At 27.0% G+C, this 18,255-nt stretch overlaps 1 long non-coding RNA gene across 4 annotated transcripts; it reads left to right on the top strand.

The window, feature by feature from the left end:
• Nucleotides 1-1,036: 1,036 nt before the first annotated feature.
• Nucleotides 1,037-16,417, top strand: LOC115890153. Of its 4 annotated transcripts, XR_004051578.1 has the most exons (15): nucleotides 1,037-1,154; nucleotides 1,525-1,858; nucleotides 1,925-2,058; nucleotides 3,296-3,597; nucleotides 3,981-4,084; nucleotides 4,420-4,589; nucleotides 5,517-5,713; nucleotides 6,659-6,867; nucleotides 7,593-7,804; nucleotides 9,679-9,881; nucleotides 11,825-12,035; nucleotides 12,870-13,059; nucleotides 13,915-14,057; nucleotides 15,108-15,211; nucleotides 15,643-16,417. It is a non-coding gene; the product is annotated as an uncharacterized LOC115890153 (long non-coding RNA). The 4 variants fall into 4 exon arrangements; XR_004051580.1 differs by lacking the exons at nucleotides 1,037-1,154; nucleotides 1,525-1,858; nucleotides 1,925-2,058; nucleotides 5,517-5,713 and adding an exon at nucleotides 2,532-2,660; XR_004051581.1 differs by lacking the exons at nucleotides 1,037-1,154; nucleotides 1,525-1,858; nucleotides 1,925-2,058; nucleotides 5,517-5,713; nucleotides 7,593-7,804 and adding an exon at nucleotides 2,532-2,660.
• The last annotated feature ends 1,838 nt before the right edge of the window (nucleotides 16,418-18,255 follow it).

Raw genomic sequence — 18,255 nt, 5'->3', positions numbered from 1 at the left:
GACATAGTTCTTCTTAAAGTTTATGTTATTAATTTTTTACCTATAAATCCAAGTTTTTTTGCGTGTTTTCCCAGGTTTGTCATCGAATATGATGGTTCAAAGCATCCAGAATGCCAAATTCCAGCTGTTCTGGTCATAATAAAGCCAGCATTGGTTCTAGAAATGAAAATTTTCAAGAAAAATAAATATTAAATTTAAAATTTCTAACTAATAGGCAACCAGTAATACACCTTCGGTATACGTCATTGCCTTAATATCTCACCGCTCGCTTCCGACATAAAATAAGTACTTATACAAAAAACAAAAGAATTTTATTTGGGATTCGCAGACGCGGCGTGCGATGTAGACTCTAATCCTAACTTTCTGGCGCTTGAGGAATGCGACGTTATGGGAACTGGCCAGCCCATAATTTAGCCCTCTTGAGTTGTTGTTAGAGAATTGTCTGCAGTCGTACGATGTCTGTCAAGGTAGTCTTGATGCCGAGGCGCCGGTCAATTTCTACCACGAAATTCCGCATTCTCAGGTACCTTCGTTTACGGGGGGGATTGTTAAGATTCGTCTAGTCGGAGAGACGACGCTTGCAATTCACCCCGTAAATGCTTGGAGTTATAAACTTGGGAATGTTTTTTGTTACTTTTTTTAAAATAATTTTCCAATTATTTATAGGAAGTTCCAGCATGCTTCCAGTTTGCCCCATTATGAAATAGAACATTTTGATCAAGCAATTTAATCGAAAAAACGGCGTCAAGATACCGTTAAATGCAGTTGGATAATTTCTTGCCAGTAAATAATATGGTTTTTGCTCTCGAACGGCATATCTAAGGTAACGTTGCTCCAATTTTTCGATAAAGGTAACATTAAATTGATGTATTTTAATTATCTTCCCTTATTTTTGAACGTTACAGGAAGTCCGTTGGAAAATCAATCACGGCAACCGGCTTTTCTTCACCTAACCTTAAATCAGAGTTTAAAAGTGGTTTAAAAATATATAAATGAAATACAAGAAACGAAGAAACGTTTAATAACTATAATATTGATAATTCAGAATTGAAAATACGTAAGCTGCATAGAAATATGTGACGTTCAGCAGCGGTAATGAATGTAGTAATTGAAAGTAATCAAACCAGCCAACAAACATTTGAAGCTAATAAAAGGTAAACAGGTAAACATAGCACCAGTTAAATTTTAAAAGGTGGCATATATAGTGTATTTTTATGGTGTATCATACCGTATGATTAGTAAAAAATGGTGTCCAGTTGGCTAGGCAATGACGATCAATGACATTTCCCATATAAAGTGACTGCGATCTTCATTTCACAGCCGTCGCTGGACACTGACGCCGTTTTTTTCCGATCATACGGTATTTCTGTTTATTATAAGGTTCCATGACATTAAAAATAAATCATACAAATCATGGTCATTACCTTAGCATCTTATATAAAGTTGTGTATTATTGTCGGCATCCCTGCGTTTTTACTTCAGCCGCAAGTATAAGTTCAACAGTTATTTAAAGTACTTTTCTAGGTATAAAAATGAAATAACCAAAACTGAAACGATATATAGTTCCCTCACAGAATTTACCTAAGAAACAATGTCATTCTATTGATGATGCACAAGAAAACCCTTCAAAGCTACCTTAACAGTGTTTAAGCAAAAGACAAAGGACAAACAAAATTAAGCGGTAGTGAGTGATGTGGCACTGTGTGAAAGTGACCAACTTGAAGTTCAACTTAGTTCAGAAGGCGATGGAACATTCTTTATTAAATCAATAAGACCCCATTTCCTAAAGAAAGAAACACAGTTTTCTGTGAGCCGATCAAAAGAAAATGTTCTTATTTCTGTGGCTACGGTACATATTGTAACAGTTAATCAAAGTATAAGACAGTTCAGTATTTTAAATACACGTTTATTTAATTCATTATAGATCATCATATCATATTGGTTTACGAGTTCTTGGTCTAACAGGGAGTTGTTACCATGTTGTTACAACTCAGTTGTAATACTGGTACAACTGAGCCAGGGAATTGGGTAGAACGGGTAGAAGAACAATGTTTAAAGGTAGGTTATTTTTATTTTTAAACTTAAATTTTATTAGAACTGGTATAAAAATATACAAAATGTTTCTATTTTTTTTGCTCTGTTATTAAGTAATTACATATCTTAGTTCTCTTTTACATAACTTATTAAATTGACAGTTTGTTGATTACAAATATTACAAATGCTTAATAATTGTGATTGGTCTATTTGGATTCCGCCAGGATTCCGCAAAGGACACTATTAGTTATGTTGCCAAACTACCAATAAATTCTTATAATTTACTGCCATTTTCCTATCTTTCAACATTTTTTTGAAGCAAAATTTAGCTAGTTAATAATACAATTATTATTTTGTTTGACATAAGTTATTCTTAATAACATCTATAACATAATATTTTTGTTATTATATTTAATTATTCTTAATACAGATATTTCTGTAATTGCCTGTAATATTTACGTTCGTACAATCTGACAACACCGACTGTCATTTTTTGCAACTGGTTGATTCGCACGTCCTCCCGTGTGTTCTTCCAATTTTTTTAATTTTAATCTAGAAAAAGTGATTTTAATTTACATTATTCGTGTGTAACCTCTTTCCTAAGTTCCACTTAATCTCCCGAAACGGTAAGTGCGTTTTATTTCAAGCATATTACGTATTTTCGCATGGTAAAAAGTTTTTCGTAATCGTAAACCGTCATGGCGTTCCGGCATCCCTTCAATTTTGCAATAATTATTGTTATTTTGTTATTAATTGTATATAAATTATATGTGATTAAGGTAAAGATATTAATTCTGTGATTAATCGTTACTACTTTATTAAGAAATCAACTACAAATTACAATTTTTCTTTGTATTTGTTTACAATTTCTCAATTTTTTTTCTCTATTTGTTAGTCATTAATCCAATATGGACGACGGGATTTCTAGCGATTTCTAGAAATGATTTAATTATTTTTAATGTTTACGTATTTTATTCTAAATACTGGCCCTATATCGATATAGTGTTATGTAGTTTTACTTTTCTTTTGTAAAAAAGGTATTTTTAATCATTGCTATGTATTTTGCTTTGATTTTTGATGGTTTTTATTAGTGACATTTTTCCAAAACACTACTGATTATTAATTTAATGATTAAAAATAATTTTAAATATATTTGTCATAGGCAAAAACAAGAAAATTTTTTGTTAGATGTAAATAGCTAAATTTTAGTAATAAAGTGTTTATTTTTTGAGTGTTTTAAATAAGTTTTTTTTTGTTTTAGACATGTTAATATGAAACACAAGAGAATGGTGTCTTTCTGCATCCTTCCATAGACTAGGAGACCTGGATCACTCTCTAACTTTGATGTAGGACCATCCAGGACCTGCATAGCATGTGCACATACTCAAGGAAGTTGCTACCCTTCGTGTCTACAAGCTGGCTGAGTCTTAATCTTCGACCAAGTGTTAAATCAGCTGCAAGAAGGTAATGTTTCATCATCATAAGGCAAATGAAGGAAAAAAAGAGGAGGTCTATATAAAAGTTCAGCTCTATCTTCAACTACTGCTGTGCAAGAAATTCAAAGTAAGTTTTATTTTTATTAATAAATGTTTCCGGATTGCCTTTACAAGAGGAAAAACTTTTTTATTACTAACATGTTGAGTAAAATGCATTTTTTATAAAAAAAATTGCTTGTTTTAAAATGGTTAATCTCATTTATCCTTTTCCATATATCCATACTGTTAGAGAAACATAAAAAATTATGAGAATATGGTTGAAATTTTGCCAAGTCCTAAAAATCAAAATGAGTCTGTGTGATTGTAGCATCTCGTTTTCATTCTTTGATAAATGATTATTATTAATTTAATGATTAAAAATAACTATCTAAATATCTTTGTTATAGTAATAAAAATATTTTTCTAGATATAAATTGCTAGTCTTTAGTAATAAAGTGTTTATTTTTGCAGTATTTTAAATATGTTTTTCTGCATCCTTCCATAGACTAGGAGCCCTGGATAAAGCAATAATTGTTATTTTGTTATTAATTATATATAAATTATATGTGATTAAGGTAAATATATTAATTCTGTGATTAATCGTTACTACTTTATTAAGAAATCAACTACAAATTACAATTTTTCTTTGTATTTGTTTACAATTTCTCAATTTTTTTTCTCTATTTGTTAGTCATTAATCCAATATGGACGACGGGATTTCTAGCGTTTTCTAGAAATGATTTAATTATTTTTATTATTATTAAAATTATGTTTATTATTATTAAAATTATTTAATACAAATAATCTTAGACCAGGAAAGCAATAACAATATTAATTTCTTGTTTATCTAGTATTTTAATGTATTTTCTTTTTGTTGAAATAATAATTATTATTCTCTTTTTCATTTTAGGAATGAAAAACTTCCGTTTTTTTCCTCATTTCTCCTTTTCGTTGACAAGAATTTTGAAAAGTTATGGTGGTAAGAGTTTTTTTTGAATGGTATCTGCCAATACAGGGCACTCCAAGTACTACTTGACTGAGACACTGGCTGTGTTTTAATAATTTTTGCCTTTAAAAGATGTAAGTGTTTTTTTTTGTATAGTTTTTTTTCTTGTAGTACCACATAAAAAAAACGCGTGTTTGGTGTTCATACAGTATGTCTCCAGATCATCTTTACAGGAGGAAAGACTTTTGTATTACTAACATTTTGAGTAAAATACAAACATTCTTAATAAAAATGTATTTTAAAACGGTTAGTCCTTAGTTTATACTTTTCTAAATTTATTTTTAAAGAAAAATATTTTTTTTAAGAAATGTGGGTGACTTTTTTCAAAGTCCTAAAAATTAAAATGCGTTTCTATGTTAATATAATTTTGTTTTCACTGTTTGATAGATGGTTATTATTGATTTTGATTAACGTCATATTTTTTGCTGTTTTTGTATGTTAAAGAAGTACAAATTTTATTTTGTTCAAAGTGTTTTGCAGAAAAAGTGATTATATATTTTATGCTTTTTTAATATTTTAATTTAAATGGATGTTAATCAAGATTAATAATTATCATCTATCGAAGAACAAAAAAGAAATAATATTTCCATTGAAATTCATGTCTTTTTTATTTTTTTCAAATATTTAACCAAGTATATCATCGTATATTTTTTTATTTTTCTCTTAAACGATATGGAAATTTGGAAAAGTATAAACAGAATTAACAATTTTTATGGGGAATACATTAGTCTCAAAAAGTAAATAATAAAAGTTTGTCCTCCTGCAAAGACGATCCGGTAACATACTGTATATAGAAAAGAATATATTTTTCTTGTTTTTCTTTTGTTTAGTCACATTATTAAATATATCTAAACCAAGAAAGAGAGACTAGACAGACATAAAACGAATTATTTTTGAATTTAGATTTTTTGTTCTGATTTACTGGTTGCCTATCCTTTCAAAAATAAATTTAATGCCTAGAACAACAAAATCAACGAATGTTAATTTCTTTGTCATTTTAGGAATGAAGAATTTATGGTTTTTCTTCAGTTCTCCTTACTTACGAGAGTATTGAAAATACGTGGTCAATAGAGTTTTTGTGGCAATATGCACTTGGATTTCAAGGAGTTATTTGAATGGTTTTTGTATACAGGGCACTGCAAGTACTAGCTTCACTGAGACATTGGCAGTGTTCAAACAATGTTCACCTTTAAAAGATGTAAGTTTATTTTCAGTAGAGTTTTTTCTAGTAGTACCATATAGAAAACGCGTGTTTATACAGTATGTCTCCAGATCACCTGAAGCAAACCTTTTTCTATTATTCATATTTTGAGTAAAATGCATTCTTTATAAAAATAATTGCTTGTTCTAAAATGGTTAATCCCATTTATAGTTTTCTAAATGTCCATACTGTTTTTAGAGAAAAAGAAAATTTTAATTTATGGGGTGAAGGTTTTGTAGTCTTAAAAATTAAAACGCGTTTCTATGATAATATAATTTCAATATAATTATGAATTTTGATGTATTTTCATTATTTATGTATTTTTCCTATTATTAAATTTTTAAAAAGCATAAAATTTATAATCATGTTTTTCCTAGCATTGAACTAAATAAATTTTGTGCTTTTTTAACATATTGTAATAGCAAAAAATTGACGTTAATTAAAATTAATAACCATCTACCCAAGAGTGAAAAGGAAATGGTATTACTACTCGTTTTGATTTTTGTGAGTTAGAAAATATTCAAGTATATCTTCATATATTTTTTTTATTTTTCTTGTAAAAAATATGGAAATTTGAAAAACTATAAACGGAATTAACAAGAAGATACAGAAGACTTTTATGAATAATACATTTGTTTCAAAAATTTAATAATAAAACTCTTTCCTTTTGCAAAGATGATCTGGGGACATACTGTATGAACACCAAACACGCGTTTTTTTTATGTGGTACTACAAGAAAAAAAACTATACAAAAAAAAACACATCTTTTAAAGGCAAAAATTATTAAAACACAGCCAGTGTCTCAGTCAAGTAGTACTTGGAGTGCCCTGTATTGGCAGATACCATTCAAAAAAAACTCTTACCACCATAACTTTTCAAAATTCTTGTCAACGAAAAGGAGAAATGAGGAAAAATATTAAGTTATTTTTTTTTTCATTTTAGGAATGAAAAACTACTGTTTTTTTCCTTATTTACAAGAGTATTGAAAAGCTGTGGCGGCAAGAGTTTTTATGGCAATATGCACTTCGATTTCAAGGAGTTATTTGAATGGTTTTTGTAAACAGGGCACTGCAAGTACTACCTTCACCAAAGATTTTAAAGAATTCATTGAGACATTAGTTGTGTTCAAACAATTTTCACCTTTAAAAGATGTAAGTTTTTCTTTTAATAAGGTTTTTTTCTGATATAAAAACGCCTGTGTTCATACAGTATGTCCCCAGATTGTTTTTAAAAGACTCTTTATAAAAAAATGTTGCTTGTTTTAAAATGGTTAATCTCATTTATACTTTTTCAAATTTCCATACTGTAAAAAAAATTAAAAAAATGTAATATGAAGATGTTTTGTTGAATTTTTTCTATGTTGCAATAAAAAAAACGCGTCTCTATGACAATATCATCTTGTTTTCATTCTTCGATAGATGGTTATTATTAATGTTTTAAAATGTTAAGGCAGTACAAAAGTTATTTAATTTAATGCTATGGAAAAGGTGATACTTTAAGAACAGCTGAAAATATGACGTTAATCATTAAATTAATATTAACAATCTATCAAAGAATGAAAACGGGATTATTTATTACCAAGAATGCAACTGTATTTTCGTTATTCTTTTTATTTTTCTCTAATAACAGTACCGAAAATTTGACGAAGTATAAACGGTTTAACTATTTTCGGGCAAGCTAATTTTTTTATAAAGCATTTTTCACAAACTATTACTAATAAAAAATGTTTTCTCTTGTTAGATAAAATAATCCGGGGACATACTGTATATAGAAAAAATTGTATTTGTCTTGTTTTTCTTTTGTTTCGTCGCAGCATTGAATAAATCTCAACCAAGAGATTAAACATGAAATGAATTAATTTTGAATTGTTTTTTAGTTCTTGATTTACTGGTTGCCTATACTTCACAAAAATTAATTTAAAACCAAGACGAGAGTTGTGGCAATTTTCACTTGGATTTCAAAGAGTTATTTTATTGGTATATGCCAAAGATATTTAATAAATAACTTTGGTATCTGCCAACAGGGCACGGCAAGTACTACTTCGCTGAGACATTGGCTGTGTTCAAACAATTTCCACCTTTAAAAGATGTAAGTTTTTCTTTTAATATTTTTTTTTTTCTGGTAAAAAAATGCATGTTCGTACAGTATATCCCCAGATTGATTTTAAAAAACTTCTGTTATTTGCATTTTGAGTAAAATGCATTTTTTATAAAAACATTTGCTTGTTCTAGAATAGTTAATCTCGTTTATACTTTTCTAATTTTCCATACCCTTTTAGAGCAAAATAAAAAAATATAAAATTATGGTTGAATTTTTTTCAAAGACCCCAAAATCAAAACGCGTCTTTATGATAATATTATCTTATTTTCATTCTTTGATAGATGGTTATTATTAATTTTGATTAACGACATTTGTTTTGCTGATTTCTGTATGTTAAAAAAGCACAAAATTTATTTAGTTCAATGCTACAGAAAAGGTGATTATAATATGCTTTTTTAACATTTTAAACTAGCAAAAAATTGTCTAATTAAAATTAATAATAATATGTATTTCAAAGAATGAAAAGGAAATGATGTTACCATATAGAAACGCGTTTTGATTTTTACTTACTAAACTACTTAACTAGATATATCTATATAATTTTCAAATTTTCTCTTAAACAATATAGAAATTTGGAAATCCATAAACAGGATTAACTATTTGAACAAGAAGATACAAAAACTTAAGATATATAGAAGATATGCGTTTGTCTCAAAAACTTAATCATTAAAAGCCTTTTCTCTTGTAAAGAAAAGATGTTCCGGGGACATATTGTATATGGAAAAAAAAATTGTATTTGTGTTGTTTTTCTATCGTTTAGTCACAGTATTAATCTATAAAATAAATAAAAAAATCTAAATATAAATAAATGTAAATGTAATGTAAAATAAATCTAAACCAACAAAGTACACGTGAAATCTTTTGTGAAATGAATTCATTTTGCATTTAGTTCTTGATTTACTGGTTGCCTATCATTCAGAAAAATTAATTTAATACCTAGAACAGAAAATCAAAGAACACTGCTAATTTCTTTTTCATTTTAGGAATGAAAAACTTCAGTTTTTTCCTTATTTCTCCTTATATACAAGGGCATTGAAAAACTGTGGCCGCGAGAGTTATTTTCAAGGAGTTACTTGAATGATATCTGCCAACAGGGCACTGCAAGTACCACAAGTTTTAACAATTTCCACATTTAAAAGATGTAAGTTTCTTTTTTCAATGGAGTTTTTTCTTGTAGTACTATATATAAACTCCTGTTCATACAGTATGTCTTCAGAGCGTTTTTAAAAGGAAAAAACCGAAGGTTGTCTCACTGTTGGAATTACATGTACATCTTCTTGGTAATTGCTGACAGTAAAATCATATTTTGGCAGTATGTGTACATTTTTTATCCAAGTGTGAGACACCCCTCGGGAATTATTTTTTTATTTTTAATATTTGAGTAAAATACATTCTTTAAAAAAACGTTTGTTCTAAAAAATGTTTTGAAAATTTTACAGCCGAGTGAAAAAAAACGTCTTTTAGTGCGATCTAAAATTCCAAACTTTTGTTAGATATGGCATTTATGTTGCCTGCAACAATATAACAGCCTTTGCTGTTACAGTTACGACACTATGGGGATTGTTAGATCATACTAAAAGACTTTTTTCGCTCTTGTTTTTGTCCAAAAAAGTTATTATTAAAAAGTCGTCCCTCTTGTAAAGATGGTACAGGGACATACTGTATATAGAAAATATTGTATTTGTCTTGTTTTTCTTTTCGTTAGTCGCAGTATTAAATAAATCTAAATCAACAAAGCACAAGCGAAATTAATTAATTTTGAATTTAGTTCTTGATTTACTAGTTGCCTATCCTTTAGAAAAATAAATTTAATACTTAGAACGGAAAATCAAAGAACAATATTAATTTCTTTTTCATTTTAGGATGGAAAAACTTCACTTTTTTACTCATTTTTTCTTATTTACAAGAGTATTGAAAAGCTGTGGCGGCAAGAGTTTTTATGGCAATATGCACTTGGATTTCAACGAGTTATTTGAGTGGTTCTGCAAGTACTGCCTTCACCAAAGATTTCAAAGACTTCATTGCGCTGTTAGCTGTGTTCAAACAATTTTCACCTTTAAAAGATGTAAGTTTTGCTTTTAATAAAGTTTTTTAGTTAGGTAGAAAAACACATGTTCATACAGTATGTCTCCAGATTGTTTTTAAAAGATTATAAAAAATATTCCTTGTTCTAAAATGGTTAATTCAATTTATGTTTTTCTAAATCTCCATACTATTTGAGAGAAAATAAAAAAAAATATAAAAATATGGTTGAGTTTTTTTAAAGGCCTAAAAATCCAAAACGTGTCTCAATGAAAATACTTTGTTCTTTGATAGCCGGTTATTATTCATTTTGATTAATGACATTATTTATTTTGCTGATTTTTATATATTAAAGAGGCACAAAATTTATTTAGTTCAAGGTGATTATATATTTTGTTTTTCTTTAATATTAAAATCAGCAAAAAATTGACGTCAATTAAAATTAATAATAAGAATCTATCAAAGAATGACAAGGAAATGATATTACCATATTATAGAAACGTGTTTTGATTTTTGGGACTTATTTTTGGGAGGAAAATATTCAACTAGATATATTTTATATATATTTTTTTTATTTTTCTCTTAAGCGATATGGAAATTTGAAAAATGATAAACAGGACTAGCTTTTTGAACAGGAAGAAACAGAAACTTAAAAAGATACTTAGAAGATACTCGTTTGTCTCAAAACGTTAATTATAAAATGCCTTTTCTCTTATAAAGATGATCCGGGGACAGACTGTATATAGAAAAAATTGTATTTGTCTTGTTTTTCTTCTGTTTAGTTGCAGTATTAAATAAATCTAAGTCAACAAAATACAATTGAAATTAATTAATTTTGAATTTAGTTCTTGATTTACTGGTTGCCTATCCTTTAGAAAAATAAATTTAATACCAAAAACAGAAAATCAAAGAACAATACTAATTTCTTTTTCATTTTAGGAAGGAAAAAAAAAGGAAAATATTCAGTTTTTTCCTCATTTTTTCTTATTTACAAGAGTATTGAAAAGCTGTTGCGGCAAGAGTTTTTATGGCAATATGCACTTTGATTTCAAGGAGTTATTTGAATGTAATTTTCACCAAAGACTTCATTGAGACATTAGCTGTGTTCAAACAGTTTTCACCTTTAAAAGATGCAAGTTTTGCTTTTAATAAGTTTTTTTTCTGGTAGAAAAACGCAAGTGTTCATACAGTATGTCCCCAAATTGTTTTTAAGAGACTTTAAAAAATTTTGCTTTTTTTAAAATGGTTAATTCAATTTATACGTTTCTAAATTTCCGTACTATTTTAGAGAAAATAAAAAAAAATAAATATTTTGTTCTTTGATAAATGGTTATTTATTAATTTTGATTAACGACATTATTTGTTTTGCTGATTTTTATATATTAAAGAGGCATAAAATTTATTTATTTTAATGCTACAGAAAAGGTGATTTATATATTTTGTTCTTCTTTAATATTAAAATCAGCAAAAAATTGACGTCAATTAAAATTAATAATAAGAATATATCAAAGAATGACAAGGAAATGATATTACCATATTATAGAAACGTGTTTTGATTTTTAGGACTTATTTTTGGGAGGAAAATATTCAACTAGATATATTTTATATATTTTTTTTTATTTTTCTCTTAAACTTATATGGAAATTTGGAAAAGGATAAACAGGAGTAGATATTTGAACAAAAAGAAATAGAAACTTAGAAAGATACATAGAACATATTTGTTTGTCTCAAAAAAATTAATTATAAAAAGCCTTTTCTTTTGTAAAGATGACCCGGGGACAGACTGTATATAGAAAAAATTGTATTTGTCTTGTTTTTCTTCTGTTTAGTTGCAGTATTAAATAAATCTAAGTCAACAAAATACAATTGAAATTAATTAATTTTGAATTTAGTTCTTGATTTACTGGTTGCCTATCCTTTAGAAAAATAAATTTAATACCAAAAACAGAAAATCATAGAACAATGCTAATTTCTTTTTCATTTTAGGAAGGAAAAACGTGAGTTTTTTCCTCATTTTTTTCTATTTACAAGAGTATTGAAAAGCTGTGGCGGCAAGAGTTTTTATGGCAATATGCACTTGGATTTCAAGGAGTTATTCGAATGGTTTTTGTAAACAGGGCACTGCCAGTACTACTTTCACCGAAGATTTCAAATACTTCATTGAGACATTGGCTGTGTTCAAACAATTTTCACCTTCGTAAGTTTTTCTTTTAATAAGTAATATGTGTTCATACAGTATGTCCCCAGATTGTTTTTAAAAGACTTTATAAAAAAAAATTTGCTTGTTCTAAAATGATTAATTCAATAATTTATACTTTTCTAAATTTCCATACTATTGTAGAGAAAATAAAAAAGATTTAGTTGATTTTTTTTAAAGGCTCAAAAATCAAAACGCGTCTCTACGAAAATATTTTGTTCTTTGATAGTTGGTTATTATTAATTTAAACGACATTATTTGTTTTTTGCTTATTTTTATATATTAAAGAGACTACAAAATTTATTTAGGGGATTATATATTTTGTGCTTCATTTTAAAATAGGAAAATACATGACGTTACTTAAAATTAATAAAAACCATTTATCAAATTATATTACCGTATAGAAACGTGTTTTGATTTTTGTGACTTAGAAAATATTCGACTAGATATATCTCCATATATTTTTTATTTTTCTCTTAAACAATATGGAAATTTGGAAAATGATAACAGGACTAGCTATTTGAACAGGAAGAAACAGAAACTTAAAAAGATACTTAGAAGATACTCGTTTGTCTCAAAACAGTTAATTATAAAAAGCCTTTTCTCTTGTAAAGATGATCCGGGGCCAGACTGTATATAGAAAAAATTGTATTTGTCTTGTTTCTCTTTTGTTTAGTTGAAGTATTAAATAAATCTAAATGAACAAAGTACAAGTAGAATTAATTAATTTTGAATTTAGTTCCTGATTTACTGGTTGCCTATTCTTTACAAAAATAAATTTAATACCTAGAACAGAAAATCAAAGAACAATACTAATTTCTTTTTCATTTTAAGAAGGAAAAACGTGAGTTTTTTCTTATTTCTCCATTTTTACAAGAGTATTGGAAAACTGTGGCGGCAAGAATTTCTGTGGCATCTGCTCTTGGATTTCAAGGTGTTACTTGAATGGTATCAGTCATTAGGGGCACTGCAAGTACCACGGTACTAAGACATTGGCTGTGTTCAAACTTCACTTTTAAAAGATGTAAGTTTTTTTTCAGTAGAGTTTTTTCTAGTAGTACTTTATAAAAACCCGTGTTTGTACATACGTCCCCAAATCGTCTTTAAAAGGGAAAATCATTTTTATTTTTCATATTTTGAGTAAAACGCATTTTTTTAAACAAAATACATGTTCTAAAATAATTAATCCTGTTTAGTTTTAGAGAAAAATAATAATTTCCCAAAAACCAAGACGCGTTCTTGCGGTAATATTTTTAGATTTTCTTTCTTTGATATATTATGGTCATTATTAATTTTGCTTAACGACTTTTGCTGATTTTTATATATTAAGGAAGCACAACATTTATTTTGTTCAAAGCTGCAGAAAAAGTGATTATGTATTTGTGCTTCTTTAATATTTTAATTTAAATGGACGTTAATCAAGATTAATAATTACCATCTATCGAAGAATGAAAAAAAAAATAATATTAAAATTCATATCTTTTTAATTTTTTTCAAATATTTATCCAAGTATATCGTCGTATATTTTTTTATTTTTCTCTTAAACAATATGGAAATTTGGGAAAGTATAAACGGAATTAACCATTTTTATGGGGAATGCATTAGTCTCAAAGAGTTAATAATAAAAGTTTGTCCTACTGCAAAGACGATCCGGTAACATACTGTATATAGAAAAAAATATATTTGTCTTGTTTTTCATTTTTTTTAGTCACAGTATTAAATAAATCTAAACCAAGAAAGAGAGACTAGACATAAAATGAATTATTTTTGAATTTAGATTTTTTGTTCTTGATTTACTGGTTGCCTATCCTTTACAAAAATAAAATTAATACTACGAACAAAAAATCAAAAAACAATGTTAATTTCTTTTTCATTTTAGGAACGAAAAACTTAAGTTTTTCTTAGTTACAAGAGTATTGAAAAGCTGTAGGGCGAGAGTTTTTGAGGCATCTGCTCTTGGTTTTCAAGCAGTTATTTAAATGGTATCTGCCAACAGGGCACTAAATTTCGCTTTTAAAACATGTAAGTCTTTTTTTCTAGTAATACCAGTAGTATACAGTATGTACCCAGATCATCTTTACAAGAGGAAAGTTTATTACTAACATTTTGAGTGAAATGCATTATAAAAAATTTTGCTTGTTCTAAAACGGTTAATCTCATTTATACTTTTCCAAATTTCCATACCGTATTAGTGAAGAATAAAAAAAATGTAATGTGAAGTATGTTTTGTTGATTTTTTTCTATGTTGCAATTAAAAAAAAACGCGTCTCTATGGCAATATCTATCTATCATCTTGTTTTTGTTCTTCGATAGATGGTTATTATTGATGTTCATTAATGTTATATTTTTAACGTTTTAAAATGTTAAGAGAGCCCAAAATTTATTTAGTTTAATGCTACAGAAAAGGCGATTATAAATTTTGAGCTTCTTTAGCATTTTAAAATAATATGAAAATACTTGACGTTAATCGAAATTAATAATAACTATCTGTCAGAGAATGAAAAGAAAATTATATTACCATATAGAAACACTTTTTGATTTTGGGATTTAGGAAAAATTCAACTAAGTATATCTTCATATATTTTTTATTTTTATCTTAAACGATATAGAAATTTGGAAAAAGTATAAACGGAATTAATAATTTTTTAACAAATAAATATTTTGATCAATTAAAAATGCATTTTTCTTGAAATGTTAATATGTAATGAAAAACGTCTTTCCCCCCTCCCCTTTCGTTAAGAAACTCCGGTGGCATACTGTATATAAAAAAAATTGTATTTGTTTTATTTTTTGTTTAGTAACAATAAATATTAAATAAACCTGAACCAAAAAAGAGAGTAGACATAAGTAAATTAATTTTGAATTTAGTTCGTTATTTTTAATTAATGATTTTACTGGTTGCCTATCCTTTCGTTCAGGAAGATTAATTTAATAATATTATTTTTTAATTTATCCTGTGTTTAATGTATTTGTTTTACAAACTATGGCCTAGTCGATATAGAAAAATATTGTATTTTTGATGAAATTAGTTTATTGTTTTTTCTTTCTAATTTAACAATTAAAAAATTTTAGGTTTTCCGTCAGTTCTCAGCATTAAAAAGAATATTCTGTGGCAATCTGCAGTTGATTTTCAACCAAAACTTAGAGGAATGGAATGTATCAAGATATCAATAAAGGTACTACCGTATGATGGGGATGAAAAAAAAACGGCGTCCTGTTGGCTTGGAATTGACGATCGCTGCCATTTCTCATATAATTTTACATATAAAATGACAGCGATCTTCACTTAATAGCCATCGCTGACGACGTTTTTATTCGATCATACGGTACTTTGCTGAGGCAAAGACTGATTTCAAACAACTATTCACATTGAAAAGAACTAAGTTACATTTTTTTTTATTTTGATAAAAAAAAATATAAATAAAATTTAGTTTTTAATTAATTTTAATTTTAGTACTGTACTGATATTTTTTATTTTACACAATTGCCAAAGAATATAGATAAAGATTATAATTAACATTTTTTTAATCATATTTCTTTGTGTTCTTGGATGTTTAGAAAATAAGTTTAAATATTGTTGATATTATACATTTATTTCTGTTTATAGGTTGATAATGATTCTGTAAAAACTGCAGCTGTTAATGATACTCCTACTTCTTTGAGCCTCCTGTATATTTCTCGTTGAAGATATGGAACAGAACGCAGACTTAGGATAGGAACACTTTATTTTTACCAATGTCGTAAAGACTTGTGGAAAATCAGAAAATTTAAAGAATTTTCTGGTTTTTTATTCAATTTTTTTGCTGTAAAAGTAAAATTGTGATAAAACGGTTAAATTCTGTAATTTATATGTAAATCCTTAGTAGAAATGCATTTATTTTTATTTTAACTATGTCTCTTCTGGAATATAGTTTAGTTGATTTTAGTTGTAAAAAATTACAGAATTCAAAATTATCAGAATTTTATTTGCAATGTTAATGCTTTATAAGAGAGTACAGGGTTTTTTTACACGACCTGTTCGGAAAGAGGGAAATATATTAAAAAAAAGTATATTTCAAATTGGATGTCAAAATAATTTTTAATGGGCTGGTTGTGTGGACACTCTGTATATCATATACCGTCATATTAGCGTTTTTCTCTCTAAATAATGATTTTGAATTAATATTTTATACATCGGCAATATAAAAGCAAAATTTTATTAAATGGCGAATGCGCTAGGAAAATAAAATATTGAAATTAACAGACTTAAAAAAAATGTGAAAATAAAATTGAGATAAGATAAATTCTGTAATTTAAATATTAATTTCAGTATAAACGCATTTATTTTCATATATTTTTAGTATCAGTATTTTAATTTAATTCAATTGGAATAATATTGACTGTTTTTTAAGCCTCTTCTTCTGAAATATATTTTAGTTTTTTAAACTGTTTAATTATAAAAAAAAATACAGAAATTAAAATTATCAGAATTTTATTTGCATTGTTAAATGCTTTATAAAAGAGTACAGGGTTTTTCACACAATCTGTTCGGAAAGTGGAAAATATATTTAAAAAAAAGTATATTTCAAAATACAAGCGAATGCGCCAGGAAAATAAAATATTGTAATTAACAGACTTAAAAAAATGTGAAAATAAAATTGAGATAAAATAAATTCTTTAATTTAAATATTAATTTCAGTATAAATGCATTTATTTTTATATATTTTAAGTATCAAAATTTTAATTTAATTCAGTTGGAGTAATATTTGACTGTTTTTTAAACTGTCTCTTCTGAAATGTATTTTAGTTGGCTCTTTTAGTTATAAAAAATTACAGAATTCAAAATTATCAAAATTTTATTTATCGATCATTTGCACTGTTAATGTTTTATAAAAAAATACAGGGGTTTTCACACAACCTGTTCAGAAAGTGCTTTCAAAATACAGCTTAATTAAAAAATAGATATTTTAAATTTGATGCCAAAATAATTTCTAATGAACTGGTTGTATGGATACTATGTATACCGTATGCGTTTTTCTCTCTAAGGCCAGTATTACACTATTAAATTTCTTCGTCAAAGTTCTTTTATAAAAGATATTTGATGAAAAATTTGAGTGTTAATATACAATATTTTATAAAATCACCATATTACACTGTTAAACTCGTAAACAAAATAAAATATTTGACAAAGAAATTTGATGGTGTAATAATGGCTTAAATAAGGATTTTAAATTAATATTTTTCACATCGGTGTTATAAAAGCAAAATTTTATTAAATGGCGAATGCGCCATGAAAGTAAAATATTGAAATTAAAAGACTTAAAAAAATTGGAATTGAAGTATAATTTAGATAAGGTAAATTCTGTAATTTAAGTATTAATATTATTGTTATATATGGGGTGGTCAGAATTAAAATGGGTCGAGTCCAATTTCATACTATTTTAAGATAATTATTGTATTTTTACAAAATATTGTTTTGTTCCAGTAGAGAAATGACGCCAGTCACCCTTCTCGCATAGCCTGTTTATCTAACTTGTTTTACTTTAATTAAGTAACATTAAAAAACTTGAACTCTCATTTTCTCCATAATTATCTTCTAGGACTTGATCCAGTTCAGTTCTGAACCCCTCGTATATCCCTGTAAGGACCCTGTACATTTTTTCGCGCTTATGCATTTTTTTATAGATTTCTGTTGCCCGTATCTTAGAGAAGGTTTAAATATTATACAGGGTGCTTTTAACAATATCTTTAAAATTGTAACAATTTCAACTGGATTTTTTTATTTGAATTTATTAAATACTCGTAGCGTAATGTAACTTTTTCTAAAAGACTTGAAATAATTAAATTAATTTATAGAAAAAGACACTAATGGCAAAAATAAATGTTTAATATACTGTATAATCGAAAAAAAAAATGGGGTCCAGTTGGCTTGGAAGTGACGATCGATGAAATCTCCCATATAAATTTACATATAAAATGACAACGATCTTCATTTCATAGCCATCGCTGACGCCGTTTTTTTTTCGATCATATGGTACTTATCTATAATCAGTTGAATTACCGTACTTCTACCTTAATAATTTAGGCAATTTCTAAGTATTAAAATTTCCTTGAATAGGCGCATTCGCCATTTCGTCAAGAAAAAAACGATAAACTTGATTTTCAAGTTAATATTAGAAAATGTTAAAACGTTCTACCAGGAGGTAATTATATCAACTTTGATAAACAGTTGTAATTTAAA

Source organism: Sitophilus oryzae, unplaced genomic scaffold (genome assembly GCF_002938485.1).
Source record: "Sitophilus oryzae breed Bouriz unplaced genomic scaffold, Soryzae_2.0 scaffold_85_pilon_pilon, whole genome shotgun sequence".
NCBI classification, from domain to species: Eukaryota; Metazoa; Arthropoda; class Insecta; order Coleoptera; family Curculionidae; genus Sitophilus; species Sitophilus oryzae.
This window is presented reverse-complemented; position numbering and strand designations above follow the sequence as displayed.